Source organism: Oenanthe melanoleuca, chromosome 2 (genome assembly GCF_029582105.1).
Source record: "Oenanthe melanoleuca isolate GR-GAL-2019-014 chromosome 2, OMel1.0, whole genome shotgun sequence".
Lineage (NCBI taxonomy): Eukaryota > Metazoa > Chordata > Aves > Passeriformes > Muscicapidae > Oenanthe > Oenanthe melanoleuca.
This window is the reverse complement of record NC_079335.1, coordinates 113,661,676-113,682,836: the sequence shown is the minus strand read 5'-3', so window position 1 is coordinate 113,682,836 and position 21,161 is coordinate 113,661,676. Positions and strand designations below refer to the sequence as shown.

General features: G+C 37.4%; 1 protein-coding gene across 4 annotated transcripts in view; it reads right to left on the bottom strand.

The window, feature by feature from the left end:
- The window catches only part of TBC1D5 (TBC1 domain family member 5), a 311,013-nt gene that overhangs the window by 260,191 nt on the left and 29,661 nt on the right, over window positions 1–21,161 (bottom strand). Inside the window, exon 3 of one of the 4 annotated variants that reach the window (XM_056483375.1) lies at window positions 7,250–7,368. The exons of the other annotated variants lie outside the window; for them this stretch is intronic. The gene's annotated coding sequence lies outside the window, so the exon portion shown is untranslated. The remainder of the gene's footprint in view (window positions 1–7,249; window positions 7,369–21,161) is intronic. 4 annotated transcript variants of the gene reach the window in all.

Below are 21,161 nucleotides of genomic sequence, written 5' to 3'. Positions count from 1 at the left end.
CACTGCCTGCGGCTGATGTGGCTCAAGCGTGGGACTCAGCACTTGGCCTTGTTGAACCTCAGACCAGTGGCCTTGGGCCTTTGATCCAGCCTGTCCAGATCCTTCTGCAGAGGCTTCCTACCCTCCAGCAGATCAACACACCTGGCCAACCTGGTGTCAGCTGCAAAATAACTGCAGATTCCATTGATCATGTCAACCAGATCATTGATTAAGATAATAAACAGGGCTGGTCTCAGTACTGTGTCCTGGAGAACACCACTTGTTACTGGTTGCCAGCTGGGTGTAACTCCATTCATCACCACTCTGTGCCCATCCATCCATCCACCCATCCATCCATCATTTTACCCAGCAAAGAGTACACTCATCTGAGCTATGAGTAGCCAGTTTCTCCAGAGTGCTATGGGAAACATCAGCAAAGCCATAACTCATATCCAGCAACATTCACAGCCTTTCACTCATCCAGTAAATGGATCACCATCATAGGACATCAGGTTAGATAAACAGGAGCCTGCTTTTCATAAATCCCTGCTGGCTGGACCAGATCATGCAGCTGTCCTGTACTTGCCCTGTGATGGCACTTAGGATGATCTGCTCCATGATCCTCCCCAGCACCGAGTCAAGCTGACAGGCCTTCAGTTCCCCAGATCCTCCTTCTGACCCTTCTTGTAGACAGGCTTCACATTTGCTAAGCTGCAGTCAACTGGGACACCCCCAGTGAGCCAGAGCTTCTGGTAAATGCTTGAAAGCACTTCATGAACACTTCAGCCAGCTCCCTCACTACCCTTAGGTGGATCCCATCCATCCCCATAGACTTGTGTGTTTCTACGTGGTGTAGCAGGTCACTGAGCACTTCCCACGGCAGTATTTTGATCTCTCAGGGGCTCAAAAATTTGGTTCAGGGCCTGGGCACCTGGAGAACAGCGGGTCTTTCTTTTAAACACTGAAGCAAAGAAGACATTATCTACCTCAGCCTTTTCCTTATTCTTTGTCACTGTATTTCTTCCACATCCAATATAGGATGGAGATTACCCTCATCCTGATTTTGTTGCTAATGTATTTATAAAAACATTTTTCCTTTACAGTCTAGTTGGGCTTTGCCCCTTCTTGCTTTCTTCATAATCTCACAACACTCTTGTAGTTCTGAGTTCCCTGTGCCCCTTCTCCAAAAGCTGATACACTCTATCTTTTTTTTTGTTTGTTTTCTTTGTTCAGCCAGGCTGATGCTCTTACCCACTGGTTTGTTTTTCCATTTTAGGGCACAAAATTAGAGAATGGGATAACCCAATGAAGTTACTAAGTGGCATTTGCAAAACAAACAGAAGGAGTTATTTCTTCACCTGGTTAAAAGTCAAGCCACAGAACTGTTTGTCGTGGGACATTAGAATTCTATAGCGGATCAAAAAGTGACCTATTTTTTGGAAAAGAGAAAAAAATGGGGGGTGAACACCATCACCACCAAAAAAAAAATAAACACAAACAACTCACAAGCCCCAAACAATACAGCTTTAGGTTGACAGGTAAAAGGACACCATGGCTGATTGCCCTTGGCAAAAGCTTCCAAATCTCCAAAAAGCAAAGTGTATGTGGGAAATAATGTCACAGACTCCTCAAACTCTTAAGCAAATCTTCAAAAAATTGTTTCTTGGACAGGCTGGAAAACAGAGACTAGAAGTGTGTGTGGTCTGAGTCACTCTGGTTGTCATAAGCCTCACTGCTAAAGGTTTACAGAAAAAAACAGTCAAAAACCTGCAAGTAGTCTGCTCAGTTACTTATTCAGCATTTACAGACTGTGACAATCTGATTTTTTTCAAGGTTTTGGATGGGACACTTCAACAACTTTGAATGCTGTAAAACAAGAGGAGAAGCAGAAAGACTTGTTCTATTTTAAAACAGAATACAAAGATTTTCTGATAATAAAATTCACCTTTTTTTTTAAAAGCAGAATTACCAGTTCAGTTTATTATAAGTATCTCATTAGAGAAATCCCTTTTCGTTTCAAAATGCATTTTCTGTCCTATCAATTTTTAACATGTATGTTAAAAACCCAACATATCACTACCTTTTTGCACTTAACTCAGTGTGAACTGAACGTGAATTTGAAAAGTCCTAGAAATAAATTAATTGGGTTTTCATTTTCATGCAGAATAAAAAAATATTAATTTTGTACATGTAAACAATATGTACACACCTTTATACATGTAACTACTTTAAAAATGCAGAAATGTATTTATTGTAATTAGTAATAAATACAAAACTACTACAGTAAAAATACAGTTTTTGAAAACTAAATTTACTGCAGACACCACCTTTCCTTGGGAACATTAAGAAAGTAAAAAATTGATGATTAATGTCCATGTAAGTCTTTATGTTCCAATCATGAATAAATGGCTGATTCAAGCTGCAGGAATAATTCCACTGATTTTCTATTACTATCAGATATACTATGCTTACAGAAATACTCTCAAATAATAATACAATTGTAATAGTATCAATCAGCTCCTATAGCCTGCATTTCTATACTGTCATCATTGGCTGAAAATAACAGACACTGATGCAATAAATTAACCTTCCAGGAAAAATCAAAAAATCCTGCCCCCACAGACAGCAAGTACCCCTTGACAGAGCTTTTTATGTTTTTCTGGCACCTAGTTTCTACTTGCTGAAAACTTGAATAGATGTATTCATGGAGCTTTCCTAAAGTTCACAGATCTAGAGCTGAAATTCTGCAGATCTCTGTATTGAAGTCATCTGGGGAAGCAAGGTGACTGTGCTTGAATTTTTCATCTGATTCCTTCCTGACCTACAGAAGCACAATGAAAAAAACAAGTCTGTGTGAACAAGATTTAAAACAAGAAAACAAAGCCCTTTTAACTTTGATTTTAGTCAGCATGAAAACTTCTCTGATTTTTCTGCATCAAAACACCGCTATTTTCTACGATAAAGATTTCACTTGAAATTCCATGGTGGGACCCACTAGTGGAAAAACAGAAATCAGTATTAAAAAAATTTGAATTGTTTACCTTTCAAGGATTGGAGCTGTAGGTTGTATTGACCCTGAATATTCAAAATTCAGTGTTATTTGGATGGAACAGCTTAGGAATATAATTGAGAAGATACTGAAAACTTACCATGTAACTGGTAACATTTACAGTATTCAATCTTTACAAGCAAGTCTTTCAGCACTATGTGTTTAAGATGCATTTGTTCACCAGTAACAGAGATATGAAAGGGAATCTCAACAGCTTTAAGTTGACTACTTTGCACTCTAGTTTATTTTAATATAAATGCAATTTTAAACCTTTGCAGTTTTTTTCCCCAAGATGAGCAGAAATAGAACATGTTAAGTGTTTGAACAATCAGGAGCTCCCTTCTCCTCATCCTTCAGAAAAAACACAATGTAAACTTTGAGTTCAACTTTCTAAAACTCTTTTTCCTTTTCTGAGATCTAGAATCTTGCAAGCAAAGCATATAAATTGGCGTTACATTTTATCACCTTCTAAATTTGGAAAGATAAATATTTCCAGGGTAGGTCTGGTTCTTCTACCTCAGAGAAAAGGGTGTCCAGACTCAAGCTACATGAGATGATGACTGACTATTTTCAGTGAAGTGTTAAAAAGAAGCAGCTGCCTTCCACTAACCTATCTCAGCTCTCTATTTCTTCACCTTTTATCTCATTTTCAGATTTCCTCTAATAGCAGCCTTAATCTTTCCAACATTTTGATTCCTTCCCTTTTTAAAAATCACGCCACTGTTTTTTCGAAATCTTTTCTCCAGTCCTTCAACTTTTCTCGGCCTTCATCTATTAATGCAAGTGTTGCATGCATACAGATCATGTATGATCTGTATATGTAATCATGATTTTAAACTAAGACCTTTTGAATAAAAGCAGTAGAAAAGTTTAACAAGTGACAAAGTCAACGTCACGATATTCAAGTTCATCTCCTCTGTAACTTCTGCACATAATCATAGCAGCAGCACACTAGCTGCAACACAATCCTCAAAACCAGAGGACAAATACTAGTTTTCATACCTTAGAAACAACTGCTGTGCAGAAAGATGAAAGCAAGCGAGCTTTTCAAAGGTACATTTACACTCACAGACACATCACCCCTCATCCTGTTCCTCAGTGGTTTCATCAACCATACCTGAATGTACATTATGTCAATAAAATTCTACATATATCATTGATTTTGCCTATTACATGCATGCAATGTAAAAGGAACTTAACAAATGGGGGAAGGGGTGACTGAGAAAAGTAATTCTCTTTCCATCCTGAGGAAACTTTAGACAAATTTGCCTTTGATAATCGACTGAACAAGCTGCACTGCAAGCATCAAGGGATGGTGCAGGGATATCTAGCAGGTGCTGCAGTTTATCACAAAACCGTCTAAAATAATTGGAAGTGACAACCAGCACTACCACAAATGATTTATTAGTCTTTCACTCAGCTTTTCAGCTTCCTCAGGGCCAGAATAAATAATTTACCAACTCTGTATCTTCCAATCATTAATTCTTCCCTGTGCATCCAAACTACATTTAACTCTGCTGGGTTCAGTGGAATTAAAAACACAATATGAACACTTTTTCCCCCCCAAGTATAGTATTATCTGACTTTATCTAAAAGTAAAATTGTCAATCAAAATTTCTATGGGTGATAGAAGGGATTAGAGCTAGCAACTGAAGTTAAGTTACAAAATATCTGCAGAATAAAATGAAAGCTAAACTGAAGAGATATCAACAATGAAATGCTCCCAGGGGACAGGTGTGTTCTCAAGATACAAAGTACTGATAGTGTCAGAAGATATTGATGAGCATTGTTTTTCTGATCCATAAACTAACATTAGTTACAGACAAACATCTTACATGTCCCACATGGTAAATGCAGGATGAAAACACTGGATAGGAAACATTTAGAAAATAAATGAAAATAAGATGTGTGCAAAATTAAAGGATTAAACATGAACAGAATGATTCTGTAAAAAGGAAATACTTTCTGAGGAAATACACTAAAGATACAATATTTACTAAGCTCTTGTGTTTATACCACAAAAAAAGGAATTAAGAAAAGGAGTATTGTACAAGGCAGAATTAGAAAACAGGAGTATAAAATGGCATAAAACCAAAGTACATTTTCAAATTTAAAAGGGAATATATAAGGTACCATATTCCTATTAATTATGTAGAGAAAACATAGTGAAAACAAAATCACACCCTAAATCCATTTTTGATGTAAGATAGTCTTCTCTCATTAAATCAGCATCTATGATTAAAACAAAGATCATTTTTGGTACATAATGTATTGCATTGTTAGAGCAGCATCTGTTTGTTGCACAGCAACACATTTTTCAGCTTTAAGAAACTGTACTGACATAGAAGAAACAACCTAGAGTTTGAAGATATAAAAATACTTTTACTTCCAAAACTATTTTGTATTAAAGGGGTTAATAATATTAATGTGCTAATATTTTGCATTCCAAGAGGAGGCTTCAAGCTGTTGGAAACATACAGAAGAAGAATTTCATGGTACTAACAGCTTTCTTTCTGTCCTATGGGACTGAGACAACTCAAACTTCTAAGTGCTTATAAGAAAAACTCTGTAAAGCTATGAAGGCTAATCAATAGGTCTTTCACCAAGTGATAATACAGTCTGAAATGAAATAAATTGGCCATAACAAAAATGCCTTATCCTTTTCCTCAACATTAATCTCAATAAAGAGAAAAGTACAGTATAAACTGCAAGTCCAAAATAGCTGACATAAAAATGTTTTCACACCGCTTTTAACAACACAACAAATTTTCACAAACACAGGAAATTTAAGACAATTTATTTGAAAGCAATTACCCTACTTATTTCTCAAATGTCACTTATCCTTTTTAGTAAGACTGTGAAATCTGTACTCCCAGTTTTACACTGTAGTAGGGTATTTCCTTTCTTCATTTAAAATGCAGAATCTTCTGCAACTAATGATGCACAAGCTGAACTCAACCTGCCAAAATTTCCAAGAAAAGGACACTGTCACAAGGGCTGAGTAATTTCCTCACTATGACAGAGGATGTTCTGAAACAAACAAATATTTTAAAAAATGCAATACCGTAAATATAGCAAAAGTTGAAGAAACTAAATCACAGGCTAGGTATTGATATTTATGATTTCCTCACATGTTGGGCCAAAAACACCTTCAAAAATTGTAGGCATCAAATCATTAAGTCAAAAGTCATTTGCCATTAAACTCTCTGGGAAGCCTACCAAAGACAAAAATACACTTGATCCCAGCATCAAATCATTAAGTCAAAAGTCATTTGCCATTAAACTCAGTTATCTAGATTCATAAGAAAGCATTTACTGTTCAAATTAAAAAAAAAAAAAAATAAGCTACAAAGTAAGCTGCCTGTTCCTTATACAGTGCAGACATGGGTCCTATAAACAAAGCGATACAGGAAGCTGTTTTTCTGTCTAACTTTTGATGCCAACTAGCTATGGCATCTTTCTTGAACAAATTCAAGGACTTTTTGACTTGGAGAAAAATGGATTTGGACATCAATTCTCTTAATAAAGAGTCCTAAATTCAAGTACATAATGTAGTTTTCTTTCTATACAGGTCTCTTTACAGATTCATAAAAAACCAAACAAACCCAAACCAAAAAAAGCCCCACCAGAAAAATCTGTGGCAAAATCTGTGGAGTCTGTTCATACTCTTAGGCAAAAGTGTTTGGAAGTGACAGCTGGTCACAGAAAATAATAGGCTAATCAGAGGCTGAAGTAATTCTGGCAAGAAACAGAATTCAATATTTGATCTTTTTCTAATTAAAATGAAATTACAGCTATTGATATGATCGTAGACTTTCAAAATGACCTCTCTCACACAAAAAATGATTTAGTAATGTTTTAAGTAGACTTTCTTCAAAGGTTAAATAAAAAATTGTCTGAGATTAAAAAATGAGGGTGAGAAGGATCAAGCCCAAGAAGGAGAATAAATCAGCCTTAATATACGCAATTAGAAAGTTTCACTGAAATCTTTGCTGCCTCTAGAAGAATACAAAGCGTAGAAGAAATTCTCATACACAGTTCTCAGCATACAAGAAACTAACTGCATTTCTTTATGCTCCTATCAGTTCCAGGTTTAGCTACAGTCAATAACGCCTGCTTTAAAGAAATGTTCCTAAGTGAGTATTGGCTAAATTCATATTTGTATATATCCTGAAAGAAGTATCATGTTGGCAAATGTCAGTTTTGACAAAACATCCTCACCTAAGGCATAGGTTCACAGATTTCCTCAGTCACTCTTGGTGTGATTTTTCACCTCCATCAATCTAGTTTCCTTTCCTCACTTTTTTTCATCACAGCTATTTGTACTTTCTGACAAAACCCTGAGGAAGAAGAAAGAAACACTCAGTTTTATCTGTATTTACCATTCAGTAAATCTGTCATTTCCACTTTATCAAAAGGAAGCGAGGCAGGGAAGGGCCACAGAGCGTATGTGGTGGTGAGTTAAGGATTGAACTTGTCATCTCCTGATTCCCCCAGTAATTTTCTGAGGTATACAAATCAACAGCACATCCATCACTACCATTCTGGCAGAAAGCATAGGTTCAGCCTCCAAGATTCTCCAGAGCTGCATTTCAACCTGAGCTACCATAAATCTTTTTCTGTCCACTACCACAAAAAACCCAGCAACCTACAGTATGAAAGGTAAGCCAAAGTTATGAATCCTGTTGAGTGCATTTCTAAGGAGAGCTCTATATGTCTGCAACCTCTTAAGTACCTGGTAACTTTCTTACCCCTTTCCCTCTTTAACTCTTCTTTTGAAGGAGGCTACTTTTGCTTTTTTTTTTTTTTTTTAGTTTTAATATTCAAATCACTCAGTTGGTCAGCCCAGTTAAACCAGATATGTGTAAAAGTCTAACTTTCAAGCCAAAAAATTCATTATCACAATTCAGACATTTGGTCCATTCTCCTATAAAGTCTACTTTTCTTTCCACACATAGAGATCACCCTCAACAACTGAAATAGGTGAAAGAAATTGAGATAACATAGGAAGTGACTTTACATAGGGAAGTATGACATTAGCTCAGGAGTCAGCAGGGTTCACTGAAAAAGCTTTAAACCAGATTTGAAGAGGGACACAGCCAGACTTGACAGATACGAGGTGTGAGAAGGGAAACCTATAGCAACCACCAAAGTAGCAAAAGGAGGCTTAAGAGAGGGTACCATCAGTGAGCAGAATAATCCAAAGCCATGACTGAGGGGGTGTCACATTTCACCCCTACTAGGATATTGATAGGATCAAACTTTATAGAAAGTGCTGTAAAGCAATGCAAGCAGTATGGGAAACAAACTGGAAAAATTAGAGACCTGTGCGAAATCACAAGGCTTTGGTCTCAAAGGGATTACAGTGATGTGGTAGGAGAGCTCCTGACTGGAATGTTGTCATGATGGAACACACCACACTCTTTAGGAGACCAGGAAGGCACTGTGGTGAAGTTGCCCTCTATGTGAAACAACACTTGGAATGCACTCAGCTCTGTCTTGGGATGGATGATGAGTAAGTTGAGAGCTTATAGGTTAAGATAAAAGGGCAGACTAGCACAGGTGTCACTGTTGTGGATGTTTGCTACAGGACATCTGATCAGGACAAGGAAGTAGACAAAGCCTTCTAGAGGTAGCTTCAAAGGTACCTGGTTCTTGTGGGAGTCTTAAACTACCTTGAAATGTGCTGGAGAGGCAACACAGTAAAGCACTAAGGGTCCAGGAGGTTCCTGGAAAAGCACTGATGACAACTGTGCGAGGGAGTTAGTGGAGAATCCCACAAAGGATGGTGTGCTGGCTGCTCAGCCTTATACCATCAGGGAATGCCTTATTGGTGATGGGAAGGTTGGGGGCAGCCTTGGTTTCACTGACAAGGCCAGACCTAAGGAATCTATGATCAAGAGACCAGGGTAAAGGAGTGTGGGAAGGAAGGCCTTCCATTGGTCAAGGAGAGCTGGGTTACAGAACACGTAGCTAAAACTAACATCCACAAGTCCAATGGTCCTGATGGAATTAATCCAGGAGTGATGAGAGAGCCAGAGAACACCACAGCTAGGCTGCTCACGGTCATCTCTGAAAGGTCATGACCATCAGGAGAGGTGCCTGAAGGCTGGAAGAAAGCAAATGTCACCCTGGTCTTCAAAAAAAGGCAAGAAGGAGGACCCAGGGAACTACTGGCTGGTCAGCCTCACATTGATCCTTGGGAAAGTAATGGAGCACCTCATTCTCCACACAGATGACAAGATGATGATCAGGAGTAGCCAGTGTGGATTCACTGAAGGTAAATAAATCATGCTTGACCAACCTGACTGCCTTCTATAGTGAAACAGCTACATGGGTAAATGAAGGGAGAGCAGTAGTTATTGTCTACCTTGACTTCAGCAAAGCTTTCGACACTCTCATAAATATCCTCATCAGCAAACTCAGGAAGTGTGGACTGGATGAGTCAACAGTGATGTCAACTGAGAGCTGGCTGAACCAGAGGGTTGTAATCAGTGGGACAGGGTCTGACTGTTCAATACTGGCCGCAGAATTAACTTCTTTATCAGTGACTTGGATGAAGGGGCAGATATCTCCCCAGCAAGACCACTGATGTCATAAAGCTGGGAGAGTAGACAATACTCTGGAGGGCTGTACAACCCTTCAGAAGGACCTCACTAGGCTGGAGAGATGGAAAGAGAAGAACTTTCTGGAAGTTAGGCAGAATGCAGGTTCCTGCACCTGGGGAGGAATAACCCCACATAACAACACAGGCTGTGGGCCAACCTGCTGGAGAGAACAGCTCTGCGGGGGAGGACCTGGGGGTCCTGGAGGGCAGCAAGCTGTCCATCAGCCAGCAGTTTGCCCAAGAAGGCCAAGGGAATCATCATGTACATTAGAAAAAGAAGAGTCCGCAGGGCAAGAGAGGTGATCCTGCCCTTCTACTCAGCCCTGGTGAGGACACACCTGGAATGCTGCATCCAATTCTGGGCTCCTCTCAGTTAAAAAAAAAATGCATGGAGCTCCTGAGGCAGGTCCAGCAGAACATAGCAAAGATGATTAAGGAACTGAAGCATTTCTCTAATAAGGAAAGGATGCTAGAGTTGGGCATGTTGAACTCAAGAAGAAATGACTGAGAGCAGACCTCATTAATATACATAAGTATCTGAAGAAAGGGTGTCGAGAGGATGAAGCCAGGCTCTGCTCAGTGGTGCTGAGCAATAGGTCAAAGAGGCAATGGGCAGCAACTGATGCACAGCAAGTTCCACTTGAACATGAGGAAGAACTTCACTGTGTGAGTGACCAGGCACTGGAACAGAGAGGCTGTGGAGTCTCCCTCACTGGAGATATTCAAGAACCATTTCGATGTGCCATGTGTCCTAGGATGACTCTGCTTGAGCAGGGAGATTGGACCAGATGACTCACTGTGATCCCTTCCAGCATGGCTCATTCTGTGATTTCAGTAAAGAAGGTTTATTATTTAGTAGTAGAAGCAGGCCTAGTTCATGCTGTCCACATACCAGGGCATATCCAGCCCTTCCATTAAATAAGGCAGCTGTAAGTATATACCAAAATTCAGCATATGCTATGATCCTTTCTGCATTCTGCACAAACAAGCATCACGCAAACCACTTCATTTTGCTACTTCATACAACAAATAAAAGGCACACTAATTTTGCAGTGAAAAATCACTCTCTATGTAAAGAAATGCCCAGACTTAGGGAGCAACATACTCTCATAATCAGCATAACAAAGGCAGCACAAGAGAAAGCAACTCAACTTCTAATCACGTTTTAGCTAACAGGTTGGTAGACACAACCATATGGAACAAGTAACGCCTCTTATCTGAATGAATGGAATGCACTTCAGCTGTGTGTTTGCTATTCTTAAATTATTAAGATTATGGACGCACTATCTACTTGAGAACAATGTAAGAAAACTAGAACATTGCAACTTCCAAAGCTCAAATAAGTTCAAACATGAGGTCTCTAACATACTTTAACTGTTTAATTCTAAAAAGTTCCAAAAGAAAAAAGATAAATCGTTAAAATTCAATTGTAGTTCTAAAAACAATGTATTTTAAAAATATAACTGAAGGTAAAAGACTGGAAAAGACTGAATATCAGAAAATGAAACCTTGCATTCTCCAGTCTTTCTTCCATGTATTTAATCATCTGTTAGCAGAAATTTTTGTGGAATTTGCTGTCAAAAAGAAATAGTAAGGATGATGATGTTTTCACAGAAGCAATGTTAATAATGCATGAGGAAATGCAAAATATTTAGTTGCAATTTTCTGAGCTATTTAGAAAAATATTCACTAATCTTGCTTCATATACAGTATTTGGGTAAAAAATAAATCTCTACCCCAAATCCTTTCTACCTAATCAGATAAATTCCTAATATGAATTAAGCAAGGAATTATTCTTTTAGCTTACTCCATATATTCTCCCTTTTAAAAAGGCACTATTTTTTCTTACCTTTATCAATCAAATCTCTGAGAGCAACAGTCCCTTGGGCAACACTCCCTATGACTCCCATCACATTTGCAGGACCTCGTCCTCCTTGTGCAGTTTAACCTTGGGTATACCCAAGTATAACCAGTAGCTATTACAGGAACAACATAGCATGGATCAAGCAATCCAGAAGTTTTCTGAAGCGTGGGGATCACAAGTTCATGACACAAATCATTAAGGAGCTGTTGAGGGGCAGACTTTCTGTTGGACCCCATGCGTGTGTTGGATTTACACAAGGAAGAACACATGAGGGATACAGAAGCTGGAGTCAAGCTTAGATGCAGTTACCACAAGATGGTGGAATTCTGCATCCTTAGAGGAAGTAAAAAAGCAAAAAGTGGGATCATAAGCCCAGACTTCAGTACAGGAGACTCTGACATGTTCAGGGATCTGCTTGGAAGAATCACATGGCAGATTGTTATAGACAGAAGGATTCAGGAAAACTTAATTGTCAGGGATGTCCTCCTTCAACATTAAGAACCAAGACTACATGCAAAACAACAGGAAAATGAGCAAATGTGGCAGAAGACCTAAATGGCTGAACAGCAGCAGTTGGCAGAACTCAAACATGAAAACAAAGCACACAGGAGATGGAGGCAGGGATAAACAAACTGGGCTGAAGTAATGTGTAGGGGCGCAGACATCACAGCAAGGTCCTAAGGACCTCTGCAAACCAAATGCCACCACTCTATTCTTCTACTGAAGAATAGCACAAAAAAGGATTCATGGAATTACAAGCTGGTCAGCTTCACATTAAACAGCAAAAAGAATTTCACCACCTGTCACACTGCAGGCTGAGGGCAAACGATCTGCAGAGCTCTGCAGAAAAGAACCCCAGTGTTCTAGTGGACACCATGCTGAACATGAGCCAACAATGAGTACTCACAGCAAAAGAGGCCAAGATCATCAGGAAGCATTTTACTAGAAAGTCAAGGGAAGTGATTCTTCCTCTTTAGACAGCACTGATGTTATCCTTAAGGAGTATTCAATATACTTCTGGGCTCCCGAGTATAAGAAAGACATGGACTTACTGCAGTGCACCCAGCAGAGAGTCTGAAAGGTGATTAAAGGTTTGAAGTACATGAAATATGAGCAGATACTGAGAGAGCTGGAACTGTTCAGCCCATAGAGGAGAATGCTTAGGGGCTTTTATCTATTTCTAGACATTTCTGATGGGAAGGAGTGCAGAAAATTGAGGCTAATTCATTTAAGTGGCAACCAGTCAACAGACAAAAGTTAATGGATAAAAATACAAGGAAACTAATTTAAAAATATGAAGAACTTCTTTCACTTATAGGATAATCAAAGACTGGAACAGGTTATCCAGAATGTTTGTGAAGGCTCCACCTTTGCATATATTCAAAACCCAACCAGACAATCTCCTTAAGAACCTGCTCTAGCTGACCCTGCACTGAGATGAGAGGCTGCACTAGATGATCTCTAATGGAGTCTTCTGATCTTAAATATTAGGTGAATCTGCAATTTGATTTATGGGAAAGCATAAACAGTTTTGTTCAAGCTATTTTTATAAAACACTAGTGTTAAAAATATACATACACATTTTCAAATATTGTCACATTATTTTGCTGTTGTTTTTTAAGGCTCTGAAAGAATCATGTGAAAAAACCCTGTACGTCATAGCATGATCTTAACGAAATAATTGCACAAAAATATTTCTTTGACTTCAAAATATATATATTCACATGCACTGACACATATCTTGAATCTAACTAAGCATGAGTTTTGAATACAGAGGGTTTGCACATTCATTCATGTTTGTACCAGAATACCAGAAGAACTGGAAAGAATCTTCTGCAGAGAAAAATTTAGCTAAATGTTGAAACCAAAGACTTACAAGATGGAAGAACTAGTCGTGTGTATATGAGAAAAACTGCAAGATACAATTTGAATTCCTGTACTCAGGATGTCAACTAAGCCTTATAAATCATGCTTATATTTTTACCTTAATACAACTTTGGAACACTGAAGAAACAATGCATCACAGGGAACTTACTTAAGACAAGCCCTATCATATTGGGCCAAACAACCATTTTTTTTCCAAAAAAAATAGGCTTTTTTTCTGCATTAGTTTTTCTGGTGTCTAAGAGTTTTTAAAACATTGTTGTACCTTCTGAAGAAGATCAACAACAGTATAAGTGAGTAAATTAAAATAAAAAGTAGCCAAAGACACTATAATTTGCACTCCTGATGCTGTAAAATACAGAGAGAGAAACTTGAGAGACAGTAAGCAATTAATACCAGTGCATTTCATCAATCTGGCAGCAGTATTTTTCTCACCATTCCTAAGCACTGGGTCTATTGGTTCATGACTGCCTCCTACCCCCTTCAAATGCCTTTTTTTCACTCCTTCCTTGAACTAGCACTAATGTAGTAAGATCAGAAAATTAATATAGACTAAAACTAACAGACCAAAAGAATGCCTGGATGCACAAGCAGCAGACATCTAAAAGTGGTGAAAACACAAGACTAGGGAAGGGGCTTAGAAAGGACACCTTCTTCAGTACCTGAAGTGGATCTACCAAAGAGTCATCATCATTGTGCTTCAGTTAGATTGCAGAGTAGTATTTATTCAAACAATAACTAACCTAGCTGTCCCAGAACAAAGGTAGCTGAAAAAGCACTTAATATTGATCTAGAAAGAACAAAATGCTCATGCTATCCATATCATTTGCATTTTCAACAAAAGCAAAATTTAGTCAATAGTAGCCAGAGTACTTTTTTTTAATTCACTTGCCCATATAAACTGAAGTTGCCAAAGGAGTTTTGATATTGCAAACTGAAAGCAAGGTGCATAATCTCTCCTAAAAGATAAATGTGCAAAGTACCAAGAACCTCTGGCTTACTTTAAGATTTGAATGCTTTACAGGGAGGAAAAAACAAAACAAGAAAATCATTAATCTTTTTGGGTTCTTTTACTTTTAAAAAAGTTAATATTTCTAAATGGTTTTCCATAATTTCCATTAGTAGCAACTGTGAAAGCTGAGCCGCATCTCCTCCAAGATTGCAAACTTACACTTTATTGGTTTGCATTTAGCTGTTTAGCAATATTGCCTTCCTGAGGTCAGCTTAATCCCATAATTAACAGTTTTATATCATTAATAGCCCTTTCTTCTCTTCTAGAGCATTTTGCCACACAATCTTTTCATACTATTGGTTCACAGAGCAAAACAGCTTTTTGCTTCTGAATTTTTCTGAGCTCTGCTCTGTCCCAAGCCATCACCAACATATTCACCTTGATTCTCTCAATTTAAATGACTGTAATGAGCTCAGTTCAAGATCAGGATTCTTTGTTCATAAGGACCACTGGTCAGACTGAGCTTTTCTTTGGAAAGTAAATCTAATTTACCCTTTTTCTACAGTGTTTAAAGCATAGAACAGACAACTAGAATAGTCCTATGGTTAAGATTATCCAGTAATTTTAAAAAAATCATTGCTTTAAATTTATAGAAAGAAGTCAGGGGGAAAAAAAGGGAAAAGATCTTTCAAAAACAGCTGTAGCCTGCAAAAGAAATTAGCATGAATGACTGTAGGGAAAATATCAGCAATAGACTTTGAAGAAATCTGGCTTGGGTCACTGAAAAGAAAACAGAGGCAGATGCTAGGATGCCTAGCCCAGGTCACTGCAGGGAGAACAACAGCTGGTTATGTGAGTCTTGCCCGGGACTCAGAGTTGGTGCTTGATTCTGCTGTGCAATTATTCAATATCTCCTTGATGATTTCAGTATAGGAGAAAAACTGAAAACAAGATGGATTCTTTTTTTTTTTTCTTTTTTGGCTAGATCTATGACAAATTGAACCATTTATTTAGTAACAATACTTCTCTGTGTACATCCAACAAAAGAGTTCAAATGTGGACTGAAATATAAGAGTTTCTGAAGTGCTCTACCAAGTTATCAATATTTTAACAGCTCTCTTAAAAGCTGTTTCATAGTGCAGATACTTTCAAGACCATCTAGATTCACTTCACATTAACTGTAGTATATTTTAAGACATTTTATTTTCACATTCAAACAGGGGTCAGAAGAGGGAGTGTCCTCTGATCAATGTGTCCCCATCACTTTTAGCTGAGAGTTAAAAAAATTCTCTTTTATAACCCACCAAGCAATGTTCAGTTAAACTTAGGGGATTTGTTCATCCATCCAAGGCTTTTATTAAAACCTCTACCATTGTAATTTCTGGATTATGTTACAGAAAACTGAACTCACATTACAGATACTGGTAAGCAGAAGAGAATTTTTGAAGTGAATTTTTCCATGATTGCCCAGCTCCCCATTTCATGACTCATGCATTCCTTCCAATCATATTATTCATCACTCCTTTTCACGAAGGCAAGAAATTATAAATGATTACCATCTTGATTTGTCTAAGCACAGAAAAAAATATCTTTAGAATCAATGGACAACTCTACTCAATAGATCAGCTAGTTATTCAAAATACGTCTCACTAAAAATGCAGAATATGCCTTCAGATGTGCCTGTAGTTTTACTAATTGTTCCAAGAATGTATAGCAAGCACATGCATACAATAAAGGCTCTCTCTAAGAAAGAGTCTTAAGATAGCACTTTTTTTAGGTGATTAAAGAGAAAAAAAAATATTTAATTTTTTTGAGGTTGCTAACAATTCTATATGCCTACTGACTTCCCTCAAATAAGGGGAAGTTACACTAGAAAAACTGATTTTTAGCTTCTCTCGGCACTGGAGACAGAATGAAGAAGACTAAGATATTCTGACTATCACCATGCTGCATCCAAGGTAGACATGTCTTGTGAATAAAGGCAAACTTGCAAAGTACTTCTTATCTCGACATTACCAAATTTATAAAAACATATTTCAATAAGAAACAGAATCAGCAAAAACATTTTGGATTTGAGGCTGCTAAACTCAACAAACTATGTTTCTTAAGATGTTAGTCATCTTTTAGGTGCTACCATTCCCCACAGTTAATATAAATTTTAAAAAAAAACACACCAAATATTGCCTAAAGTTTATCTAATATTCATTGCCACTACTGAAATATAACTAGTGACTCCGTAGTTCTCATGAGGATTTATTTCACTGCCTGCAAAATAGGAGGCATTTCCTCCCCAGGAAATACATCACAACACATGGACAGTCAGGTGACTTTATGAATATTCTGTAGAAGAAGTGAGGAGAAGAGATATTGTAAAACCAAAAAATATTAGATTAGTTTGCACTATGAACATCTGAGAAGCCATGTTTTGCATAAAAATACAGAATGATAACTGCAAACAGAACAATTCACTATTTACAATGTGAATGTTTAATCATGAAGACATACCTTTTAAAGTTCTTTCAGATAAAAAGGTAACATCTTTCATACAGTGAAAACTATGTAAATAAATGCACAAATATTGTTGTAAGTAGGTAGATATTTTGATAATATCTACCTACTTACAACAATAATAGCATGATTCACATCTGTAATTGCTTTCAACAAAAGACCCTGTGCTCTTAATAACCCACTGTTGCTACCAACATTAAGCCTGGAAATTCCTAACATCTTAGTATTGCTTACTATGGTTACACCACTTCTCTCAAATTCACATCCTCTTATAGCTGCAGCCCCCTATGCAATCCTCAGTTCAAGTCAGGAACAACTGCTTATGCCTTTTGGATCATTCTGTAGAGTGCAGTCATGGACCAGGCCTGGTAACATCTTGCTGGCTGTACCTACTCCCTCTTGAAGACATTCTCTTTCTAGGCAGTGCAGCAAAGATTTTTCTGTGAAACACACAGAATTTCTACTAGCTTGAGGCTTCTTGTTTCGTTAGCCAAGGTTTTACTAAGATCCATATTTCACGTGAACTTGTATTTTAAATAATGTCTGCAACATCTCTTTTTAAAATATCAGACTTTCATCAATGTCAGCTCTGATCAATCCTAGATCCCTTAACACAGACTTCCAAAATGCCTTGCAAAGCAGCTACCCTATGAAATGAAACAGAATTTGAATATTCATTTGACAAAGCCAACACATGTGTTTGGTCACAAATACTGGATTATTTTTCTAGTATTTCCTTCTTTTTGAACTTGTGAAGTTTGATCTGAGAGAGTGCTGATCCCTATTCTGTGAAGCAAGCTAGCATCATTAGGATGACAAAATCAAGTCTTATTGTGGCAAGAAGAAACATCATTTAGTGTCAACAACACACTGCTATTGATTTGAACTCCTCCTTGCCTCACGGGTAAAATAACAAGCTCCTACACACAGACTCTCTAAGCATACCAATAGAGGAAAGAGGCATGAAAAATACTAAAAATGGCTGTATTAAAGATACAACAGGAAATATGTGAGTCATGAGATGCAAATTCTTTTATCTGTATGAAACAAATTGAAGAAGAGCTTAATATGGCTTCTGCAATTTCTATGGAGTTAGATTAGAACAGAAATATACCTACCAATAATATACCAGATTTAGGCTTCCCAACCAGTATCTCCTAACTGTTCAACACTCTCTGTGAAACAAGTCAGCTTCTGGTTCATTATTTAATACTTCCTAATAATTTTTAAAAATTTCGCCTTATTTTAGCATCCTGGTTCACCATTTCAGCAGAAATTATCCTTTAACAATACTTGTAGGGTCTCATTAAAGCAGAGCTAAAAAACTGTCGACACAGCCAGGTCAGTTACTTTCCTATTTCTGAACAGACTCTAATTCAGAAAAGAAAAATGTATTTTCGTTTTTAAAATATATAGAAAAGAGTAAATCCATGGTCATGTAACATCAATGTAAGTATCACTTTGCATAGTGCCCTGGTTTTGGTTGCAGTAAAGATAATTTTCTTCTATAGTAGCTGGTACAGAGCTGTGTTTTGAATTTAGGATGAGAATAATGTTGGTAACACACTGATATTTTAGTGCTTAGTGTAAAGTCAAAGGACGTTTCAGTGTCTCATTCTCAGCCAGTATGGAGGTGTACAAGAAGCTGGAAGGGAGCACAGCCAGAACAGCTGATCCAAACTGTCCAAAGGGCTATTCCACATCACAGAACATCATGCCCAGAAAATAAACTGGGGGAAGCTGACCAGAAGAGGCCAATCACTGCTCAAGGACAGACATAAGGCAGGAGGTCAATCAGCAAATGGCGAGCAATTAATTTTTTTAAATTGTTTTTCTTGAGTTTTATTTATTCTCTCTGTTTTCTCTCTTCTCAGCACTATTACTATTATATTTTACTTTATTTCAAATCTTATTTCAAAATCTTATGGGTTTTACCTTTCTTCAGTTCTACTCCTCATCCCATCATGGCAGAGAGGGGAGTGAGTGAGGGGCTACAAAGTACTTGGTTGCCAGCTGGGTTAAACCATAGCACACATCAATAGTTCCTTTTCTAGAACTTAAAGGTATGTGCTTAAGCAAATCTGCAAAGTAAAAAATGTAGTGAGATGAAATACTACTTGTGCTGTCTAACTGCACCCAAAATTTAAGCTAATTTCAAACACTTTCACAGTATCAATTTAACCTGCTAGAATTCTATAGTCTATCTCTTAAAACATGAACAAAGTAATATACAAGGCATAAAAAATTACTTCAAGATAACTTCCTTGTTAAAAATACTGAAGTATAGGGAACAAAGCTATTTTCATACCACATCCAGAAAATGGATGAGGTGTGAAAGAAATCTCTTGTTTAATGTGACCTTTGGCTGTACTTTCACTTGTCATCATTATGAAGTAGCTACTCTCAGTGCCAACACATAAGCTGCGTTATATTATCCCATAACAGTAGTAGCACATCTTTCAGGGAGTGTTTCATACTTCAAGAAGCTGGTGGCAGAATGCTCTGACAGCACTTACCTTTGTAGCTGCTTATAATAGGTCTTATTCAACAATAAGACCTCATTTACAAAAGGAAATAAGAATGTACTAAATTTCAGAGAGCATATCGCATAAACTAGGATATGTTGAGGAACTCCCTTGGAGTTCTCAGCTTCAGTGAAAACATTCAAATAAGGAGAAATGTAAATTTCAGATTGGAACTCTGCCCCAAATAATAATATTCAGAGCTTTGTTACTGTGCACAGACCAAAAATACTGCATCATTAAGATCCGCAACATACTTGACTTTTCTTAACGCATGTAATTAAGAAAATATTTCTGGAAAGCAAATGAATTTGAAATTCAAGTAAGATTAATAGAACAAATACGACAAATTTACGTTTTATACAATGGTAGCAAGCTGCAGAATAAAAATCAGTAGCTATCATTATCTAAAGCTGTTCATCTAACACCACAGAGAGAAAAAACTATTGATACATACTGTACACACATTTTTATCCATGTATATAAATCAAAGGAAACAGCTTCCTTTAAGGCAAGCATATGAAGATACTAAAGCAAGATACAAATTAAATATTCATACATTCAATATTTCAAAATAAGGAATTTGGATATACACATGCATAATTTAAGTTCTATAGTGAAACCTGTCTACAGAGGCCATTTCTACTGTATTTCAACAGCATTGAAACTTGAAATGTACAATGCAGCCTTTCCATGCTGTGTTAAAACTTTAAAGTATATAGTAATTCATTTCAAGCACTAAACATAGAATAAAGGCCACATTATGCATACGGCACTTCTGCAGAGGAACTGCTGCATTGCCCTATCCATTACAGCTCTGAAACAGGGCTGTCAGTCCTGCAAGGTGGTTTTGGACTGCCCAAGGTACTCGCTGGGAACTGAGGCCAGACAGGCAACTGCAGGAACAAGGCCCTGAAGAGTCCATCAGTCAGAACTGACTCAAAGTCAAATTCTGATTCCAGGCACCATTTTAAACTCTGTTGAGCTGGTGCTCACACCTAAAGCCCAAAATTGGCCCCTTACACTGCCCTTACACATTCACTCAAGACTCTACGGAGTAAAGATGACATTTCAGACCTTTTTGATTGGCAGAGGAAAGGAACACAAAAACAGGTTTCACACTATGTTGCGCACTAGAAATGATTCTTTGTGATCACAGAACCTGAAAGTAGTTTCCATACAACAAAATAGGCATGTTAAATTTGAAGAGCTTGTAAATTCCTGTGCAAAAAACACTGGGAGAAAAAAAACCCTTACTATCCACCTTCCTTCAATTTGTACCTCCTTCTGCATGTCTAAAGATACCACCATTCCTCCCCATGTATTTAAAACCTTGCCACTGAAAAAGTACTCTCCATATGGGTTACTAATGTGAATATTTTATTTTCTTATTAAATGTTAAACGTATTAGCTCAAACATCAAAAGCCTCATTTTAAATACATCCATTTTACTGGGACAAAAAATATATGGTAACTGCAAGAATAATTAAAGAGTACTTATTAAGGGGAAATAAAGCAACTCTATTTCTACACTGCTTAGAGTAAACATTTATCTTTGCCCCTTAAAGGTCACTCATTTGATCCCAACATACCTATGAAATCATAGAAGCAAAAGCTCAGTAAGAAGAAAAGTGGTCTTAAGCAATATAAAACTAAACAAAATTAGTATCTACATGGTAAATTACTTCATTGAAAACCATCTATGGATTCTGCAAAGAATATACTTTTGCCTTAGAGCTAGTACTTTAATTTTCAAGAACCAAGAAAAAAAAAATCAAAACTAGTCAGTAACAATG